The sequence below is a fragment of the Ranitomeya imitator genome, chromosome 5 (genome assembly GCF_032444005.1).
Source record: "Ranitomeya imitator isolate aRanImi1 chromosome 5, aRanImi1.pri, whole genome shotgun sequence".
NCBI classification, from domain to species: domain Eukaryota; kingdom Metazoa; phylum Chordata; class Amphibia; order Anura; family Dendrobatidae; genus Ranitomeya; species Ranitomeya imitator.
Window position 1 is genome coordinate 301,844,208 of NC_091286.1, and position 20,679 is coordinate 301,864,886.

A 20,679-nucleotide genomic window follows, 5' to 3' on the forward strand; every position below is an offset into this window, starting at 1 on the left:
CACTCTGGAGTTTTGTCTGCTACCTGTCTCCAGTCTTCTAGGACCTATTCTATGTACTCGCCTGATGTTTTCAGGACATCTTTCAGTCTATGTTCGGTTTCCATGGTATTAGACTTTTTTGTCACTCCAGAGTTGGTTGTCTACTACCTGTCTGCGTCTCCCTGATGCCTCCTATTTGCCAATATTCTTCAGTAACGATGATTCCTGTCAGAGGTGTTCAGTAACACTACTATCTGTCTAAGGTGTCAGTAACTCTGCTATCTGTCTGTGGTTAATAGGACTTTTTAAAACTTTTTCTTTGCATTCCACATGTCTGTGTTCCACCTGCTCTGATTGGTTGTTGCTCCGTCTGGCTTGTGTGCCCATCCTGTCCATGGGCTTAGAAGATTCACCTCACCGAGTGAGCCCATTATACGTGACAGATACACTTTAAGCATTGCTAAAATTAAATATAGGTCAAACAAGTCCTCTCTGGCAGATTCAACCACACAAATTTCCCTGGCGATGTTAGCTGATCACTAAGGGTTACAGCAACCAGTCTAGATATAGAGAATTCATAATTTTCAACAATATTCTTGGTTACATGCCAAATAGTCCACTGTTTAAGGGCAGAATATTATTGTGACAGAGTATCATTCAAAGTCTTTTTATATACATAAAATTTGCTTTATAACCCAAAACTAATTTTACACTTGAGCTTCTATTTCTCCTTAAAAGGTTCTAATATAAGTGATCGCAGAATATTAAGTATATCATTCAACTAAAATGATTGTATGATGTAATGATGTAATTTTCCTCATGGGGAAGAAGATTGCTATATTTTATCTTTAGAGCAAACCTTTACAAGGTTTATTGAGTCAAAGCCTGGAATTATATTTAGAAAGGTTAAATTCTCATACAGAGTTTTGCACAAAGTATTATTCCGGTTCACAGGGCAGTCACAATCCTTGTAAATATAATGGAAGTTTTCCTTGTGGTTCACATAACATTTGCCCTTTTATCAAAATGGGACACTAGCTGTGAAAATGAATTGAAACATACTGAGATGTAATAGTAGTGGTAGAACTGAGTTGGTGACATATTTATTGACAGACAGTTGTGAATATGTTTATTTGGCAAAATATCAGAGGTTAAGATTACACCAATAACTTTACAATTTGGAAAGTAGGCTGCGCACTGAAATAAATCTATAGAAAATGCCATTTTGATGAAGTGGAAGCATTACTACTGAATGTCTATTTTTTTTAAACCTGTGCTGTTAATTCTAAAAGCTTCTTACAACTATTTGGTGTGACTACTGTGACATGAACTTTTCACTGGGCAAATTAATAAACTTAAAGGAACTGCAATGTAATTTAAAGCCTTAAGGTAGCATTCTTGCTCTTAATGCAAGAATTAGTGTAATTGCAAGATTTAACATTCGAGTATATTTATTCTTAAATTGTATTCTAAATGCAGTTCTAGCTAAAGAGTGTGTTACGGCGGGCAGAAGGCACCGAATAATAATAAGGAAGATATAAGGTGCATTCGCTGCCCGGGGTCCACTGTGCAAAGATGACACCTGCTGCTCGGTAATGGCAGACAGTATATGGCAGTATAATGTGAACACACACGGGTTAGCTTCACCCGGTATGTAAGGAGGCGAACCCTGTTAAGTCACAGGGCCGCAATACCGCAGAGTGAACACTAGTATTAGGTCACAGGACTCTGCCCCAAGGACCTGGGTTAGAGACCCTCTGAACCCACTAGAGCTCGGCACCGCAACTGTGGTGCCAGGGAAAAGCTAAATAAACATTTACCACACTAAGTACGTACAGCGTCGCTCTGGCAGACGCCACTAACCACCCTAACTAGGGCCTAGAAAGTGCACTGGAGGTCGCTGCTAATAGATGCAGTATACTCATGCCTAGTGCTGGATGGCACAGTCTGGCGCTAAATAGCTCAATCACCCAAGTACATGCAACAATGCTAGGGATGGGTATGATTAATCCCTTTCTGCCAGCTGACGGGATAGTGAGCCCACCTCAAAGCCGTGACATGTCAGCTGTTATCAACAGCTGACATGTGGCCGCAATGGGCACGAGTGGAATCACGATCCACCCGCGCCCATTAGCTAGTTAAATGCCACTGTCTGTTAGGTGTCGAGTAACTGCCGCTGCACAGTGGGAATCTAGAACCATCTCCGCTGCAGTCTCCCATTCTCCTCCAGCTGCAGTGGAGCCTGCTCAGCAGAGACGTCGGTCCCAGCGTCTGGCTCAAGCTGATACTGTGCAGCTGGTTACTGCTGTCCTTCCAGGCTCAGCCATTGTAACCAGTACTGATCAGCGGTGAGCAGGCGTCCCTGGGACTAAGTCCTGCTTTTCTTCTTCTGAGCATGCCCAAGGGATGACCTCTCATTGGAGGTCGGGGGTCACATGCTCAGGTCCTGTAGCAGCTCCTATTAGACCACTTGTTAGGGCTAGCGGAACGCACCAAATAATAAGACTGATAGTGTACGGTGCGTTCGTAGCCCGGGGTCCACCGTGCAGAGATGGAACCTGCTGCTGAGTAATGACGGACTATATGGCGGTACTCATAAGTATACTCGCGTGGGTTAAACTTCACCCAACGTGTAGGAAGCGATCCTGTTGCGTCACAGGATCGCGGTACCGCACATAGAAGGCGAGCAAGCAGTCAGCGAACTTAACCCCAACTAGGATTGAAGTCCGATTAGACCACTTGCTGACACAACACCGCAACAGGGTGTGTTAGGCAACTCTTATAATTAGAGCACCGAAGTGCGAACTGTGCCGTGCTGGCAGGCACCACTAAACACCCAGACGTGGGTCAGGAAGCGCACTACTGGCGCGTGGCGCCGCACTGGCGGTCACAGCAATAGACGCTGATACATGTGTGACACGTTGAGTGATTTGTCGGGCGCTAGATAGCAGCCATACTCCATACGCGAACAGTCATACAATAGGGTAGGGGTATTTAATGAACGACTTGCACTCACAACAAACACACGTATTCAATTGTACACTAGCGCATGGCCGTGCGGTCATGCGCAGTTTATATAATTGCAGGACAGGAAGTGGCCACAGAAACTTTGCCCTTCCAGGGCCTGCCAAGAGGACCAATGGAATGCGCTGCAGAGCCAGAGCACATGACCCTCGATCTCCAACGGGAGATCTTGCTCTGGGCATGCTCAGTGTGCGCAAACAAGGACTTAGTCCCAGGGAAGTCCGCTCGCCGCTGACCAGCACTGACTTTAATGGCAGGAGCTGAAGAAGCAGCAGTAACTCTCTGTACAGAGTGAGAGCGAGCAAGACACTGGGAGCGACGTACCTGCTGAGCAGACTCCACTGCGGCTGGAGGAGAATGGGAGACCGCAGCGGAGACGGATCGAGATTCCCCCTGTGCAGCAGAGGAAACTCGACTCCTAACACCACTAGGATGGTCCTGAGAGCTTCCGCTGTAAAAGGTTTGCATGGCCTCACGGCCATGCGCTAGTATAAACTTATTATTGTGTGTGGATGTATGCCAGTCGATGGATGAAAGCTCCGAATCATTCCGATCTCTAGTGTTGTTGACTGTTCGCGAATGGTGGAAGCTACCTAGCGCCTGACAGTGCTATCCTGGACAGCTAGTACACGATACAGCGTCTGATAGCAGTGACCGCCAGTGCGGCGCTGTGCTCTAATAGAGCACTTTCCTGACCCAAGTCTGGGTGGTTAGTCCAAAGATACAAGAAAAACAGCAGCAGCACTCCAAGTATTGGTGAAAAAACAACCTTAGTCCTTTATTGCATAATAAAAATCATGGACAAGGTATTGCGGGTAAACCAGAACATCATCTCGACCCTTATTGTGCAAAACGGCCATCATCCTGTTTCATTTGCCTGCATAATCTGCACTTGTTTATATATAGTCCGTCAATACTCAGCAGCAGGTTCCATCTCTGCACGGTGGACCACTGGCTGCGAACGCACCTTATACCATCCTTATAATTATTTGGTGCATTTCGCTAGCCCTAACATTATACTAGTGCCAGGGTGTGGCTAGTAATGGCGGCCAAACAGCGACTGCAGCGGTATATCCAGCAGCTGGTGGCTCTCGAGCTCACAACCTCGACTGTGGATGTTACCGCAGTAGCTGTTCAGGCTGCTAGTCTGGCTGCAGCTAGTTTGTCCACTGCCACCCCTGTTCCAACCTTATCCTGCCCCCCCTGCCAGAAAAGTACTCTGGTGATAGCAAGTCATGCAGGGGATTCGTGAACCAGTGTGCAATACATCTTGAGCTTCTAGCTGCACGTTTCCCCTCAGAGCGGGCTAAAGTGGGATTCATTATATCTCTTTTGTCGGACAGGGCGTTGGAGTGGGCTACACCGCTGTTGGAGCATGACGATCATGTGGTGCAGAGTGCTCTACGGTTCCTAAGCACTCTGAAACAGGTCTTATTGGGAACTCAAGTCACCCATGATACGGCGCTCCAACTGCTGGCACTGACACAGGGCTCATCCTTGGTCAGCCATTTTTCCGTCCACTTCTGGACTTTATCATCTGAGCTGGATTGGCCAGATAAAGCCCTCATCCCTGTATTTTGGAGGGGGCTGGCTGACCATGTGAAGGACGCTTTGGCGTCCCACTACACCGGAGAAGTTAATAGCTGTATCAACTCGCATTGACCTTCGTTTTAACGAGTGAAGGTTGGAGCGAGCCCAGTGTAGGTAGAGGTTTCGGCTGGCTCCCACCTTCGCCATACCTCTGGAATCTCCGGTCAAGGCGTCTGAGCCACATGAGGCCATGGAGGTGTCACGAGCAGGATCTAAGTCTCGGATCGCTCGTGCACTCAAGGTCTGTCATGTCTGCCGGCGGTCAGGACATCTTGACTCCAGATGTTCCCAGCGGTCGAGAAATTGTCAGCGTCTAGTGGATGTAGGAGGAGGTACACTAGACACGGGACATTTTCCTCCAAACTCTCCTTCAAAGGGACAATCATCTTTGGCCCGTCCACTCTTACAGTCGAGCTGTGTATGGATTCCGGGGCGGAGGGGAATTTTATGTCCTTTGCCTTCGCCCAATGCTTGCCAAGCCGGTGACTGTACGAGTGGTGAATGGGTCGACTCTGCCCTCATAAATAACACACCAGACCATCACATTTACTTTATCCATTTCTCCATCCCATCAAGAGATTATCTCCCTGCTAGTCATTCCCGAGGGAATTGATGAGGTTCTGTTAGGGATACCATGGCTATGCTACCACACTCCTCATATAGAGTGGTCCTCTGGGAGAATTCTGGGATGGAGTGAATCTTATGATTATAGATGTCTGAGGGAGTGCATTCAGGTTGCTACTACTGAAGTACCCTCAGATCTTTCTTCTCTCGCCAAGCACTATTGGCCCTATGCGGACATGTTCTCCAAGAGGGCTGCGGAGACCCTTCCACCCCACCGCCCCTATGACTGTCCTATTGACCTCTTGCCTGGTGCAGAGCCTCCACAGGGTCGAGTCTATCCCTTATTTCTCCCGGAGATGGAGGTGAAGACCCAATACATTCAGGAGAATCTGGCAAGAGGATTCATTAGGAAGTCAGTGTCACCTGCAGGGGTGGGGTTCTTCTTCGTGCAGAAGAAGAACGGAGAACTACATCCATGCATAGATTACAGGGGTCTTAACGCAATCACCGTTAAGAACAAATACCCTCTGCCTCTGATATCTGAGCCATTCGATAGGTTGCGGGGAGTGAGGGTATTTACTAAGCTTGATCTGCAGGGTGCTTACAACCTGATTTGCATCCGTGAGGGGGATGAATTGAAGACTGTATTTAACACCAGGGACGGGCACTATGAATACCTGGTGATGCCCGGGCTCTGTAAAGCTCCTGCCGTTTTCCAAGACTTTGTGAATGATATCTTCTGGGATATGCTCACCACCTCAGTCGTAGTCTATCTGGAAGATATTCTCATCTACTCTCCAGATATAGACTCCCACCGGAGAGATGTTTGCAAAATCTTCGACCTCCTACGGGCAAACTCCCTCTATGCCAAGTTGGAGATTTGGAGAAGTGTGTGTTTGAGCAGGAGTCCTCGCCTTTCCTTGGCTATATCATCTCCGCCCAGGGATTCGCTATGGATCCTGCCAAGCTACAGGCTGTGATGGACTAGCAGGAACCCCATTCTCTCAAAGCGGTGCAGCGCTTTATGGGGTTCATTAACTATTATTGCCAGTTCATTCCCCACTTCTCAACTTTGGTAGCTCCCTTGGTAGCCCTCACCAAGATGTGAGCAAATCCCAAATTGTGGTCGTAAGAGGTCTCCAAGGCCTTCCTCTCTATTAAGTCTCATTTTGCTGGTGCTCCCAACCTACATCACCCCGATGTAGATAAACCATTTATAATGGAGGTGGATGCCCCTTCTGTCGGTTCCGGAGCAGTCCTCTTCCAAAAGGATGCTCAAGGTCAGAAGCATCCTTGCTTCTTTTAATCCAAGACCTTCACACCAGCGGAGGGGAATTCTATCGGGGACAGGGAGTTGCTAGCTATGAAATTGGCCTTCTCGGAGTGGAGACACCTCCTTGGGGGGGCTCATTTTCCCTTCCAAGTGTATACCGACCACAAAAATTTGCTGTATTTACAGACTGCCCAGCGGCTAAACTTTCACCAGGCTAGATAGTCCTTTTTCTTCTTCCGCTTCCACTTCACCCTTCATTTTCTTTCCGGGGAGAAAAACATCCATGCCGATGCTCTCTCCCGCTCCATAGTGTCATCAGTAGAGGAGGAGGAGCCTCGGTTAATTGGCCCTTCAGAGAGCCTGAGGACTGTGGCCCCGGTTTCGCTAGCGTCTCTGCCCCCGGGCAAGACCTTTGTGCCATCTAATTTGCAACCAGAGGTTCTCTCTTGGCCTCACTCGTCCAGGGTGGGTGGACATTTTAGGACCAAGAGGACATCTGAGTATCACGCTCACGCCCTGACTGGTGGGCGTGAGCTCGGGGGTTTGTGGCCCCACTGTGCCACAAGCCAGACTTCCCTGGAAGGGGCGTGACTATGACAGCTGTCTGAGTTTTCACTGGAGCCTCTGATGGTGAGGTCAGACTTGTGCAGCAGGCAGCTGTCAGGTGCTACTCCAGGGTGGTGTCTGGCTGTGGCTGCTGATCCCACTTGGGAGACAGGAACACCAGGATTGGTGCGGGCATCAGGCAGGACTGGCAGAAGAGCATGGCTGGAACTCAGACGAGTAGGCTGGCACACAGGGCTTGCAGAGACACGGCAGAGAACACAGGGCTGACAGAGACACGGCAGAGAACACAGGGCTGGCAGAGACACGGCAGAGAACACAGGGCTGGCAGAGACACGGCAGAGAACACAGGGCTGGCTAGGACGGCAGGAACACAGGACTGGAAGGCACGGCAGGAGACAGGACTGGAAGGCATGGCAGGAACGGCAGGACTGGCGGGAACACTGGATTGGAAGGCACAGCTGAGAACACAGGACTGATTGATGTGGTGTATGAATGAACAGGTAGGGGCCTGTTCACACTGGAGGTGCAGGTACGGACATGTAGTTAGGAGGAACAGGTAGGGACCTGTTCACACTGGACATGCTGGTACAGAAGTGTAATATGGAGGAACAGGTAGGGACCTGTTCACACAGGAGGTGCAGAAAAGGAAACACGCAGAAAGAAGTAAGAGGGAACAGGTTGGGACCTGTTCAGACTGGAAGCGAACTGCAAGGCTGCGAATAGGAGCGGTAGAGTAGCAAGAGATAGCACAGCAATAAAAGCTAAGCAGAGCGGAGCCACAAGGAATGTGGAGAGAAGCTGCAGCAAAAGATACTGCTGAAGCTAAGCAGAGTGGAACCACAAGGATTGCGGAGAGAAGCTGCAGCAATAGATTACTGTAGCAACGGGAGCGGAGCAGAGTAGAATGGAGCAGAACCGCAGGAGTGTGGAGTAGAGATCAAGCCACAAAGCTACAGAGCAGGCAGAGCCGCAAGAGTGCGGAGCAGAAGCAGACTGAGAACACAAGGAAAGACACAGCAGGGAAGGAAGCCACAGACAAGGAGACCGAGATAAGACAAAGTACAGACAAGGCAATGGAACAAGACCCAAGGACAAAGACACAGGGAGCAGGATATTCTGCCTCCTGGAGGGCGGACAACAAGATCAAGGCAATAGCACAGAGAAAAGCCTCCAGAGAGGGAGTAACACAGAGCAAGACCTGGCAAACTCAGCAGCTAAACAGTAACTGAGCTAACACATTGCAAAGGCCCAGACCACAGGGTGGAGCTGCACTATATACTGGAGGCCTCCTGGTAATTGGTCAGGAACAGATTAGACAGATGCACCTGATTCCTATAAGAACCAGAGAGTTCAGGCGCCGGCCCCCTATACACACAGCCATGAAGCATGCAGAGAGCAAAGAGACAGAATATGCAGCTGGCATGAAACAGAAACCACATCATGGCCTGGAGCAGTGGGTAAGATTGTGTGAGAAATGAGAGGCCATGCCGTGATGCCAGCAGAGTTATTACACTGAGCTTCTGGCAAGGATGTACTGGTGGCCGCATATGGCCCGTGACATCGGATACTATATTCGGGCGTGTGTCTCCTGCGCCAAGAATAAGTCTCCTCAACAATGGCCTCCTGGTCTACTTTACACACTGCCGGCCTACAGGCCCTGAGAAATGGTCGGAATGGACTTTGTGGTGGGCTTACCCAAATCCCATAACTGCATCATTATTTGGGTAGTTACCGACCATTTTTCCAAAATGGTGCACTTGGTGCCTCTTCCACGACCACCTTCTGCACCGGCCTTAGTGGCGTTGTTTATTAAGCACGTTTTCTGCCTACACGATATGCCAGACAAAATTGTCAGTGACCGGGTGTTGTGAATTCCGCTCTTGGGCTCCCTCCGGTGGTTGTAAGTGGCACTTTTGTGAGTTCTGCTCTTGGGCTCCCTCTTGTGGTTTCAAGTGGTATGGCTGCTCCTTGGAGTTAGCTGTCATCAGCTGCCCCCACTTATCGTCTCTTCTGCTCGGCTATTTAGGCCTGGCTCTTCCTTCAGCCAGTGCCACTTGTAAATGGTTCCTGGTTGGATTCACATCTCTTTGGATTTCCCTGTTATCCTGACCAGTTCAGCAAAGCTAAGTTTTTGCTTGCGCTTTTCTGTTCACAGTTTGTGGACTTATCCGTTCAGTGCTTTCTATGTTTGTCCAGCGTTATCAGTATGAATTAATTCTGTCTTGCTGGAAGCTCTGGGAAGCAGATTTACCCTCCACACCTTTAGTCAGGTGTGGAGATTTTTTTTGTAAACTCTGCATGGATTTTTGTAGTGTTTTATACTGATCGCACAGTATTCCATCCTGTCCTATCTATCAAGCTAGACTGGCCTCCTGTGCTCATCCTGGTTTCATTCTGTGTGTGCCTTTTCCCTCTCCACTCACAGTCATTATTTGTGGGGGGCTAATCTATCCTTTGGGGATTTTCTCTGAGGCAAGATAGTTTTCCTGCTTCTGTCTTTAGGGGTAGTTAGCTCTTAGGCTGTGACGAGATGCCTAGGGAGAGTTAGGAGCATTCCACGGCTACTTCTAGTATTGTGTTCAGCTTAGGGACTGCGGTCAGTACAGTTACCACTTCCTTCAGAGCTCGTTCCATGTTGCTCCTAGACCACCGCATCATAACAGTACAAGTGGCCAAAAATGAATTAAATGCATCTCAAAAGAAGGAAAAGAAAGTTCTGAACCATTTTTTTTTCTGTGCTTTGGTTTGTCTTTTTTTTCCTCTTGATATCTGGGTGGTTCAGGATATATGCTTTGGCATGGATGTTCAGGGTTTGTTTTCTCGTGTGGATCAACTTGCTGCAAGAGTACAGAGTATCCAGGACTATGTTGTCCAGACTCCGGCTTTAGAGCCTAGAATTCCTACTCCTGATTTGTTTCTTGGGGACAGATCCAAGTTTTTGAACTTTAAAAATAGCTGCAGATTGTTTTTTGCTTTGAAACCCCGTTCTTCTGGTGATCCCATTCAGCAAGTAAAAATCATCATATCCTTGCTGTGTGGTGACCCTCAAGACTAGGCTTTTTCTCCTGAAACAGGGAATCCGGCATTATTGAATGTTGATGCATTTTTTCAAGCGCTCGGATTATTGTATGACGAACTTAATTCTGTGGATCATGCAGAAAAAACCCTGTTGGCCTTGTGTCAAGGTCAGGAAGCGGCAGAGTTATACTGCCAGAAATTTAAAAAATGGTCTGTGCTCACTAAATGGAATGAAGAGGCTCTGGCTGCTATTTTCCAGAAAAGGTCTTTCTGAAGCCCTTAAAGATGTTATGGTGGGCTTTCCTACGCCTGCCGGTTTGAGCGAATCTATGTCTCTAGCCATTCAGATTGATCGGCGTCTGCGCGAGCGCAAAGCTGTGCACAATATGGCAGTATCCTCTGAGTAGAGTCCAGAACCTATGCAATGTGATAGGATTTTGACTAGAACAGAACGGCAGGAATTCAGACGTCAGAATAGGCTGTGTTTTTACTGTGGTGATTCTGCTCATGTTATCTCTGATTGCCCTAAGCGTACTAAGAGAGTCGCTAGGTCTGTTACCATTAGTACTATACAGCCTAAATTTCTCTTATCTGTGACCCTGATTTGTTCATTGTCGTCCTTTTCTGTCATGGCATTTGTGGATTCAGGCGCTGCCCTGAACTTAATGGACTTAGAATTCGCCAGGCGCTGTGGTTTTTCCTTGCAGCCTTTGCAGAGCCCTATTCCTTTGAGGGGTATTGATGCTACACCCTTGGCCAAGGATAAACCTCAGTACTGGACACAGATGACTATGTACATGGCTCCAGCACATCAGGAAGATTGCCATTTTCTGGTGTTGCATAACCTGCATGATGTTGTTGTACTGGGTTTTCCATGGTTACAGGAACATAATCCGGTGCTGGATTGGAAAACTATGTCGGTGACTAGTTGGGGTTGTCAAGGGGTACATAGTGACGTTCCTGTGATGTCAATTTCCTCTTCCTCCTCTTCTGAGGTCCCTGAGTTTTTGTCTGATTTCCAGGATGTATGTGATGAGCCCAAGTCCAGTTCCCTTCCTCCGCACAGGGACTGTGATTGTGCTATTAACTTGATTCCTGGTTGCAAGTTCCCTAAGGGCCAACTTTTCAATCTTTCTGTACCAGAGCATGCCGCCATGCGGAGTTATGTCAAGGAGTCTTTGGAGAAGGGGCATATTCGGCCCTCTTCGTCACCATTGGGAGCGGGTTTCTTTTTTGTTGCTAAGAAGGATGGCTCCTTGAGACCCTGTATTGATTATCGTCTTCTTAATAAGATCACGGTCAAATTCCAATACCCCTTGCCTTTGCTTACTGATTTGTTTGCTCAGATTAATGGGGCTAGTTGGTTTACTAAGATTGACCTCCGAGGGGCATATAATCTTGTTCGTATTAAACAGGGTGACGAATGGAAAACTGCATTTAATGCGCTCGAAGGCCATTTTGAATACCTTGTGATGCCATTTGGGCTCTCTAATGCTCCATCTGTGTTCCAGTCTTTCATGCATGATATTTTCCGCAATTATCTTGATAAATTCATAGTCGTATATTTGGATGATATTTTGATTTTTTCCGATGATTGGGAGTCTCATGTGAAGCAGGTCAGGATGGTGTTCCAGATCCTTCGTGATAATGCTTTGTTTGTGAAGGGGTCTAAGTGCCTATTCGGAGTTCAGAAGGTCTCTTTTCTGGGTTTTATTTTTTCTCCCTCGTCTATAGAAATGGATCCTGTTAAGGTCCAAGCTATTCATGACTGGATCCAACCCACTTCTGTGAAGGGCCTTCAAAAATTTTGGGGCTTTGCTAATTTCTATCGCCGTTTCATTGCCAACTTTTCCAGTGTGGTTAAGCCCCTTACTGATTTGACGTAGAAAGGCGCTGATGTGACGAATTGGTCCTCTGAGGCTGTTGAGGCCTTTCAGGAGCTTAAACGCCGATTTACTCCTGCCCCTGTGTTGCGTCAGCTGGATGTTTCTCTTCCTTTTCAGGTTGAGGTTGACGCTTCTGAGATTGGGGCAGGGGCCGTTTTGTCTCAGAGGGAGTCTGATGGTTCTTTGATGAAACCGTGTGCTTTTTTTTCCAGAAAGTTTTCGCCTGCAGAACGCAATTATGATGTCGGCAATCGGGAGTTGTTGGCTATGAAGTGGGCGTTTGAGGAGTGGCGACATTGGCTTCAGGGAGCTAAACACTGCGTTGTGGTCCTGACCGATCATAAGAATCTGATTTACCTCGAGTCAGCCAAGCGGCTGAATCCTAGACAGGCTCGATGGTCCCTGTTTTTCTCCCATTTTGATTTTGTGGTCTCGTATCTTCCGGGATCTAAGAATGTTAAGTATGATGCCCTCTCTAGGAGTTTTTCGCCTGATTCTCCTGGAGTCCTTGAGCTGGTTGGCATTCTTAAGGAGGGGGTGATTCTTTCTGCTATCTCCCCTGATTTGCGGCGGGTGCTTCAGGAATTTCAGGCTGATAGGCCTGACCGCTGTCCAGTGGGGAAGCTGTTTGTTCCTGATAGATGGACAAGTAAGGTAATTTCTGTGGTTCATTGTTCAGTGTTGGCTGGTCATCCTGGGATTTTTGGTACCAGAGATTTGGTTGCTAGGTCCTTTTGGTGGCCTTCCTTGTCGCGCGATGTGCGTGCTTTTGTGCAATCCTGTGGGACTTGCGCCCGGGCCAAGCCTTGCTGTTCCCGCGCTAGTGGGTTGCTTTTGCCTTTGCCGGTCCCTGAGAGACCCTGGACGCATATTTCCATGGATTTTATTTCGGATATTCCTGTTTCCCAGAAGATGTCTGTTATCTGGGTTGTTTGTGACCGGTTCTCTAAAATGGTCCATCTGGTACCGTTGCCTAAGTTGCCTTCCTCCTCAGATCTGGTTCCATTATTTTTTCAGCATGTGGTTCGTTTGCATGGCATTCCGGAGAATATTGTGTCTGACAGAGGTTCTCAGTTTGTCTCTAGATTTTGGCGGGCCTTTTGTGCTAGGATGGGCATTGATTTGTCTTTTTCTTCGGCGTTTCATCCTCAGACTAATGGCCAAACTGAGTGAACTAATCAGACCTTGGAGACCTATTTGAGATGCTTTGTGTCTGCTGATCAGGATGATTGGGTGTCTTTCTTGCCGTTGGCCGAGTTTGCCCTTAATAATCGGGCTAGTTCGGCTACGTTGGCTTCACCTTTCTTTTGTAATTTTGGTTTTCATTCTCGTTTTTCTTCTGGGCAGGTTGAGCCTTCTGATTGTCCTGGTGTTGATTCTGTGGTGGACAGGCTGCAGCAGATTTGGACTCATGTGTGGACAATTTGACGTTGTCTCAGGAAAGGGCTCAATGTTTTGCTAACCGCCGTCGGTGTGTTGGTCCCCGGCTTCGTGTGGGGGATTTGGTTTGGTTGTCTTCTCGTCATGTTCCTATGAAGGTTTCTTCCCCTAAGTTTAAGCCTCGGTTTATTGGTCCTTATAAAATTTCTGAAATTATTAATCCAGTGTCTTTTCGTTTGGCTCTTCCAGCCTCTTTTGCCATTCATAATGTTTTCCATAGATCTTTGTTGCGGAGATATGTGGTGCCCATTGTTCCCTCGGTTGACCCCCCTGCCCCGATGTTGGTTGAGGGAGGGTTGGAATATGAGGTTGAGAAGATTTTGGATTCTCGTTTTTCGAGGCGGAGGCTTCAGTATCTTTTCAAGTGGAAGGGTTATGGCCAGGAGGATAATTCTTGGGTTGTTGCCTCATATGTCCATGCCACCGATTTGGTTCGTGCTTTTCATTTGGCTCGTCCTGATCGGCCTGGGGGCTCTGGTGAGGGTTCGGTGACCCCTCCTCAAGGGAGGGGTACTGTTGTGAATTCTGCTCTTGGGCTCCCTCCGGTGGTTGTAAGTGGCACTTTTGTGAGTTCTGCTCTTGGGCTCCCTCTTGTGGTTTCAAGTGGTATGGCTGCTCCTTGGAGTTAGCTGTCATCAGCTGCCTCCACTTATCGTCTCTTCTGCTCGGCTATTTTGGCCTGGCTCTTCCTTCAGCCAGTGCCACTTGTAAATGGTTCCTGGTTGGATTCACATCTCTTTGGATTTCCCTGTTATCCTGACCAGTTCAGCAAAGCTAAGTTTTTGCTTGTGCTTTTCTGTTCACAGTTTGTGGACTTATCCGTTCAGCGCTTTCTATGTTTGTCCAGCGTTATCAGTATGAATTAATTCTGTCTTGCTAGAAGCTCTGGGAAGCAGATTTACCCTCCACACCTTTAGTCAGGTGTGGAGATTTTTTTTGTAAACCCTGCGTGGATTTTTGTAGTGTTTTATACTGACCGCACAGTATTCCATCCTGTCCTATCTATCAAGCTAGACTGGCCTCCTGTGCTCATCCTGGTTTCATTCTGTGTATGTCTTTTCCCTCTCCACTCACAGTCATTATTTGTGGGGGGCTAATCTATCCTTTGGGGATTTTCTCTGAGGCAAGATAGTTTTCCTGCTTCTGTCTTTAGGGGTAGTTAGCTCTTAGGCTGTGACGAGATGCCTAGGGAGAGTTAGGAGCATTCCACTGCTACTTCTAGTGTTGTGTTGAGCTTAGGGACTGCGGTCAGTACAGTTACCACTTCCTTCAGAGCTCGTTCCATGTTGCTCCTAGACCACCGCATCATAACACCGGGGTCCCCAGTCTGCGTCTCAGTTCTGGAGAGAGCTTTGTTGTCTTCTCAGCATAATCTCTCTTCAGCATACCATCCTGAGACGAATGGGTTGGTAGAAAGGGCCAACTAGACCCTGGTCACATACCTGCAACATTTTTTCTCAGTCAGGCAGGATGACAGAGCATCCTTGCTACCATGGGCGGAGTTTGCGCTGAACAACGCCGTAGCCGACTCCACTGGGCAGACCCCATTCCTCCTTAATTATGGCCAGCATCTGCGGGTTCCTGTACCCATGCCCGTGTCTTCCACCGACTCCAGGGTGGCAGACTGGGCTGTGGAGGCACGTGACATTTGGGACCGCACACAGGATGCTATCCGAGCCTTCAAGGAGAGAATGTGGGTCTCCGCCAATGCACATCGGTGCCCGGCTCCAACATTTGCTCCTGGCGATTTAATGTGGCTCTCCGCCAGTAACATCAGGCTGCAAGTTGAGTCCACTAAGTTTGTGCCTCGCTACCTAGGTCCCTTCAAAGTCCTGAAATAGGTTAACACTGTGGTCTACCGTCTGGCCCTTCCTCCACGCCTAGGCATCACTGACACCATTCGTGTGTCCCTCCTAAAGCCTGTCCACATGTCCCGCTTTTCCGAGTCATCTGCCAGGACATCGGGCTCATCCACTGATGAATACGAGGTGAATGCCATCATGGGGTGTAAGGTGGTATGTGGCAAGAAATTCTATTTGGTGGATTGGAAGGTTCATGGCCCAGAGGACAGGTCCTGGGAGCCTGTTGAGCACAATCGGGCTCCGCAGCTCATTGCTGCCTTCGAGCGTAGCGAGGCCCAAGGAGGGAAGCCCTATGAGGGGAGGTAATGTTAGGTGTAGAGTTCCCGCCACAGCACAGTGGGAATCTCAAACCATCTCCGCTGCGGTCTCCCATTCTCCTCCATACGCAGTGGAGCCTGCTCAGCAGAGACGTCTGTCCCAGCATCTAGCTCAAGCTGATACTGTGCGGCTGATTACTGCTGTCCTTCCAGGCTCAGCCATTGTAACCAGTACTGATCAGCGGCGAGCAGGCGTCCCTGGGACTAATTCTTGCTTTTTTTCTTCTGAGCATGCCCAAGGGACGACCTCTCATTGGAAGTCGGGGGTCACATGCTCAGGTCCTGTAGCAGCTCCTATTGGACCACTAGGAGGTCCTGGAGAGCTTCCGCTATAAAATGTTCGCATGGCCATGCACTAGTATAAACTTATTATTGTGTGTGTGGATGTATGCCTGTTGATGGATGAAAGCTCCGAATCTTTCCCATCCCTAGTGTTGTTGACTATTCACTAATGGTGGAAGCTACCTAGCGCCTGACGGTGCTATCCCACACAGCTAGCACACGATACAGAGTCTGATAGCAGTGAATGCCAGTGTGGTGCCGTGCGCTAATAGAGCGCTTTCCTGACCCAAGTCTGGGTGGTTAGTGGCGTCCGCCAGAGCGGCACTGCAAGCACTCTTGTGCAGTAGTGTATTAGTTCTGTTAATCTCTGACACCCTAGTAGTGGTGTTGAGTGCAAGAGGTCTAGAGGAACTCTTTCCCTGAGTCTTGGGACAGAGTTCTGTGACTCTTTTCTTGCACTCTTTGTGCGGTACCACGGCCCTGTGATGCAACAGGGTTCGCTTCCTTCATACCGGGTGAAGCTAACCCGTGTGTGTATCCACATTATACCGCCATATAGTCCGTCATTACTCAGCAGCAGGTTCCATCTCTGCACGGTGGACCCCTGGCTGCGAACCACCTTATACCATCCTTATAATTATTTGCTGCTTTCCGCTAGCCCTAACACTGTCAAGCTTTGACAGCGGCAATTAACAAGTGCGGCCGGCCGTACGGCCAGAAGCTCTCGCACCGCTGATCCCCGTCACATGATCGGGGGTCAGCGGTGCATTGCTATAACAACCTGAGGTCTCCTTGAGACCTCTATGGTTGTTGATGGCAGATTGCTGTGACCGCTACACTGTGGTCAACGCTCAAAGCAATGCTGCATTTCTACTACATAGAGGTGATCTGTGCTTCACCTCTATGTAGCAGAGGTGATCGTGTAGTGCATGCTCCTAGCCTCCTATGGAGGATATTGAAGCATGCAAAAAAAACATGTGTTTAAAAATATAAAAAAATATAAAAGTTGAAATCACCCCCCTTTCGCCCCAATCATAATAAAACAATAAAAAAAATCAAAGCTACACATATTTGGTATTGCCGCGTTCAGAATTGCCCAATCTATCAATAAAAAAAGGATTAACCTGATCGCTAAATGGCGTAGGGAGGAAAAAAATTGGGTGAACCTAGCAAAAGCCAAACAAAAAAACAAGTGTGGTATTGCACTTTTTATGCAATGTCATCGCACTTAGAATTTTTTACTGTTTTCAGTTACACGACATGGTAATACCAATGGTATCGTTCAAAAGTACAACTCGTCCTGCAAAAAATAAGCCCTCACATGGCCATGGTTTCTAATATGGGGTCACTTGTGGGGGGTTTGTACTGTTTGGGTACATCAGGGGCTCTGCAAATGCAACGTGACTCCTGCAGACCAATCCATCTAAGTCTGCATTCCAAATGGCGCTCCTTCCCTTCCGAGCTCTGCCATGCGCCCAAACAGTGGTTCCCCCCACATATGGGGTATCAGCGTACTCAGGACAAATTGGACAACAACTTTTGGGGTCCAATTTATTCTGTTACCCTTGTAAAAATACAAAGCTGGGGGCTAAAAAATCATTTTTGTGAAAAAAAAAGAATTTTTATTTTCACGGCTCTGCATTATAAACTGTAGTGAAACACTTAGGGGTTCAAAGTTCTCACAACACATCTAGATAAGTTCCTTGGGAGGTCTAGTTTCTAATATGGGGTCACTTGTGGGGGTTTTGTACTGCTTGGGTACATCAGGGGCTCTGCAAATGCAACGTGACTCCTGCAGACCAATCCATCTAAGTCTGCATTCCAAATGGCGCTCCTTCCCTTCCGAGCTCTGCCATGCGCCCAAACAGTGGTTCCCCCCCACATATGGGGTATCAGCGTACTCAGGACAAATTGGACAACAACTTTTGGGGTCCAATTTATTCTGTTACCCTTGTAAAAATACAAAGCTGGGGGCTAAAAAAATCATTTTTGTGAAAAAAAAAAAAGAATTTTTATTTTCACGGCTCTGCATTATAAACTGTAGTGAAACACTTAGGGGTTCAAAGTTCTCACAACACATCTAGATAAGTTCCTTGGGAGGTCTAGTTTCTAATATGGGGTCACTTGTGGGGGGTTTGTACTGTTTGGGTACATCAGGGGCTCTGCAAATGCAACGTGACTCCTGCAGACCAATCCATCTAAGTCTGCATTCCAAATGGCGCTCCTTCCCTTCCGAGCTCTGCCATGCGCCCAAACAGTGGTTCCCCCCCACATATGGGGTATCAGTGTACTCAGGACAAATTGGACAACCATTTTTGAGGTCCAATTTCTTCTCTTACTCTTGGGAAAATAAAAAATTGGGGGCGAAAAGATCATTTTTGTGAAAAAATATGATTTTTTATTTTTACGGCTCTGCATTATAAACTTCTGTGAAGCAATTGGTGGGTCAAAGTGGTCACCACACATCTAGATAAGTTCCTTAGGGTGTCTACTTTCCAAAATGGTGTCACTTGTGGGGGTTTCAATGTTTAGGCACATGAGGGGCTCTCCAAACGCAACATGGCGTCCCATCTCAATTCCTGTCAATTTTGCATTGAAAAGTCAAATGGCGCTCCTTTCCTTCCGAGCTCTGCCATGCGCCCAAACAGTGGTTTACCCCCACATATGGGGTATCAGCGTACTCACTACAGATTGTACAACAATGTTTGGCATCCATTTTATCCTGTTACCCTTGGTAAAATAAAACAAATTGGAGCTGAAATAAATTTTGTGTGAAAAAAAGGTAAATATTCATTTTTATTTAAACATTCCAAAAATTCCTGTGAAACCCCTGAAGGGTTAATAAACTTCTTGAATGTGGTTTTGAGCACCTTGAGGGGTGCAGTTTTTAGAATGGTGTCACACTTAGGTATTTTCTATCATATAGACCCCTCAAAATGACATCAAATGAGATGTGGTCCCTAAAAAAAAATGGTGTTGTAAAAATGAGAAATTGCTGGTCAACTTTTAACCCTTATAACTCCCTAACAAAAAAAAATTTTCATTCCAAAATTGTGCTGATGTAAAGTAGACATGTGGGAAATGTTACTTATTAAGTATTTTGCGTGACATATCTCTGTGATTTAAGGGCATAAAAATTTAAAGTTGGAAAATTGCGAAATTTTCTAAATTTTCGCCAAATTTCCGTTTTTTTCACAAATAAAGTTATATCGAATAAATGTTACCACTAAAATGAAGTACAATATGTCACGAGAAAACACTGTCAGAATCGCCAAGATCCGTTGAAGCGTTCCAGAGTTATAACCTCATAAAGGGACAGTGGTCAGAATTGTAAAAATTGGCCCGGTCATTAACGTGCAAACCACCCTCGGGGCTTAAGGGGTTAAGGTGTCTCTCAAAAACCTGGAAGTCAACACCAATGAATGGGAAGAGCTTGCCCTGGATCGTCCAGGTTGGCGGGGCAGGATCACCTCAGGAGCACGTGCAGCTGAAGATAGGAAAATCTGTGACGGTAATAGAAAGCATGCTGTACGCAAGGCACAAGTAGAATCTGGTGTACTGACCACATCTGCTTTCGTATGTCAAGTATGTGGGCGAACCTTCAGGGCCCGGATTGGACTCATACAGACATACAGTACATATAACATAGATTACAAACTCACCATTACTTGTCATTTTGATCCCCAAAGCCAATGTCATCTGTAAAAAAGATTAAAATGACAAACAACCAATATACTTCCTGTCCGCAGAAATCCACGAGTGTCCCACGATGATCTCCCATGGAGAACGGCAGCATCAACTGATGCGACAGCCCTCCAGGGGCCCCAGGAACACAATCACGGGAGGAAGGTATCCTTCCACACTGTATTCCTCCGCCACTGTAAAAAAATAGTCACTAGTCTTACTTTTAGCATTGCTGTGTGAGAAATTTTCCCACGCAGCAATTGCCATAAAGTGAGACTTTGGACTATAGTAACCTCAGTGATGCACTGCAGGAGCCATTGTCTCCTGTCAGTGTGCCACTGAAGGTCCTATAGAGCAGTGACATCACCCAATGTCACTGTTCTATAGGGGAGATCGTCGTGGGACACTCGTCATTAATTGGACTACGGCAGACAGGTAGTATACGGTTTATTATTTTACGTTTTTTGGAGGCGCTGAAGTATGGTAAGTATGGTTAAATGAAGAATATTAAAATACTTTCTTCCTAATGTGTGCGTGTTTTATTAACCCTTTATTACTATTGGATTAATAATAGATAGGCGTCTTATTGACGCCTCTCCGTTATTAACCCGGCTTAATGTCACCTTACAATAGCAAGGTGACATTAACCCCTTATTACCCCATATCCCACCGCTACACGGGAGTGGGAAGAGAGGGTCTAAGTGCAGGAATTGGCACATCTTACAGATGTGCAATTTCTGGGGTGGCTGCGGACTGGTATTTGTAGCCGGGGGGGCCAAAATCCATGGCAACTACTGTTCCATCATTGGCTAATGTGTAAATCACTGTCACTGTAGCAGGCATCATCCGATGGGACTTGTAGTCCCATCGGACGATGCCTGCACACACGCACAGAGCCCCGGCAGCCCGCACAGAGCCCTGGCAGGCTGCATAGAGCCCCGGCAGGCCCGTACAGAGCCCCAGCAGGCCCACACAGAGCCCTGGCAGCCCGCACAGAGCCCTGGCACAGAGCCCCAGCAGGCTGTACAGAGCCCCGGCAGGCCCGTACAGAGCCCCGGCAGGCCCGCACAGAGCCCCGGCAGGCCCGCACAGAGCCCCGGCAGCCCGCACAGAGCCCTGGAACAGAGCCCCGGCAACCCACACAGAGCCACAGCAGGCCGTACAGAGCCCCGGCAGGCCCATACAGAGCCCCG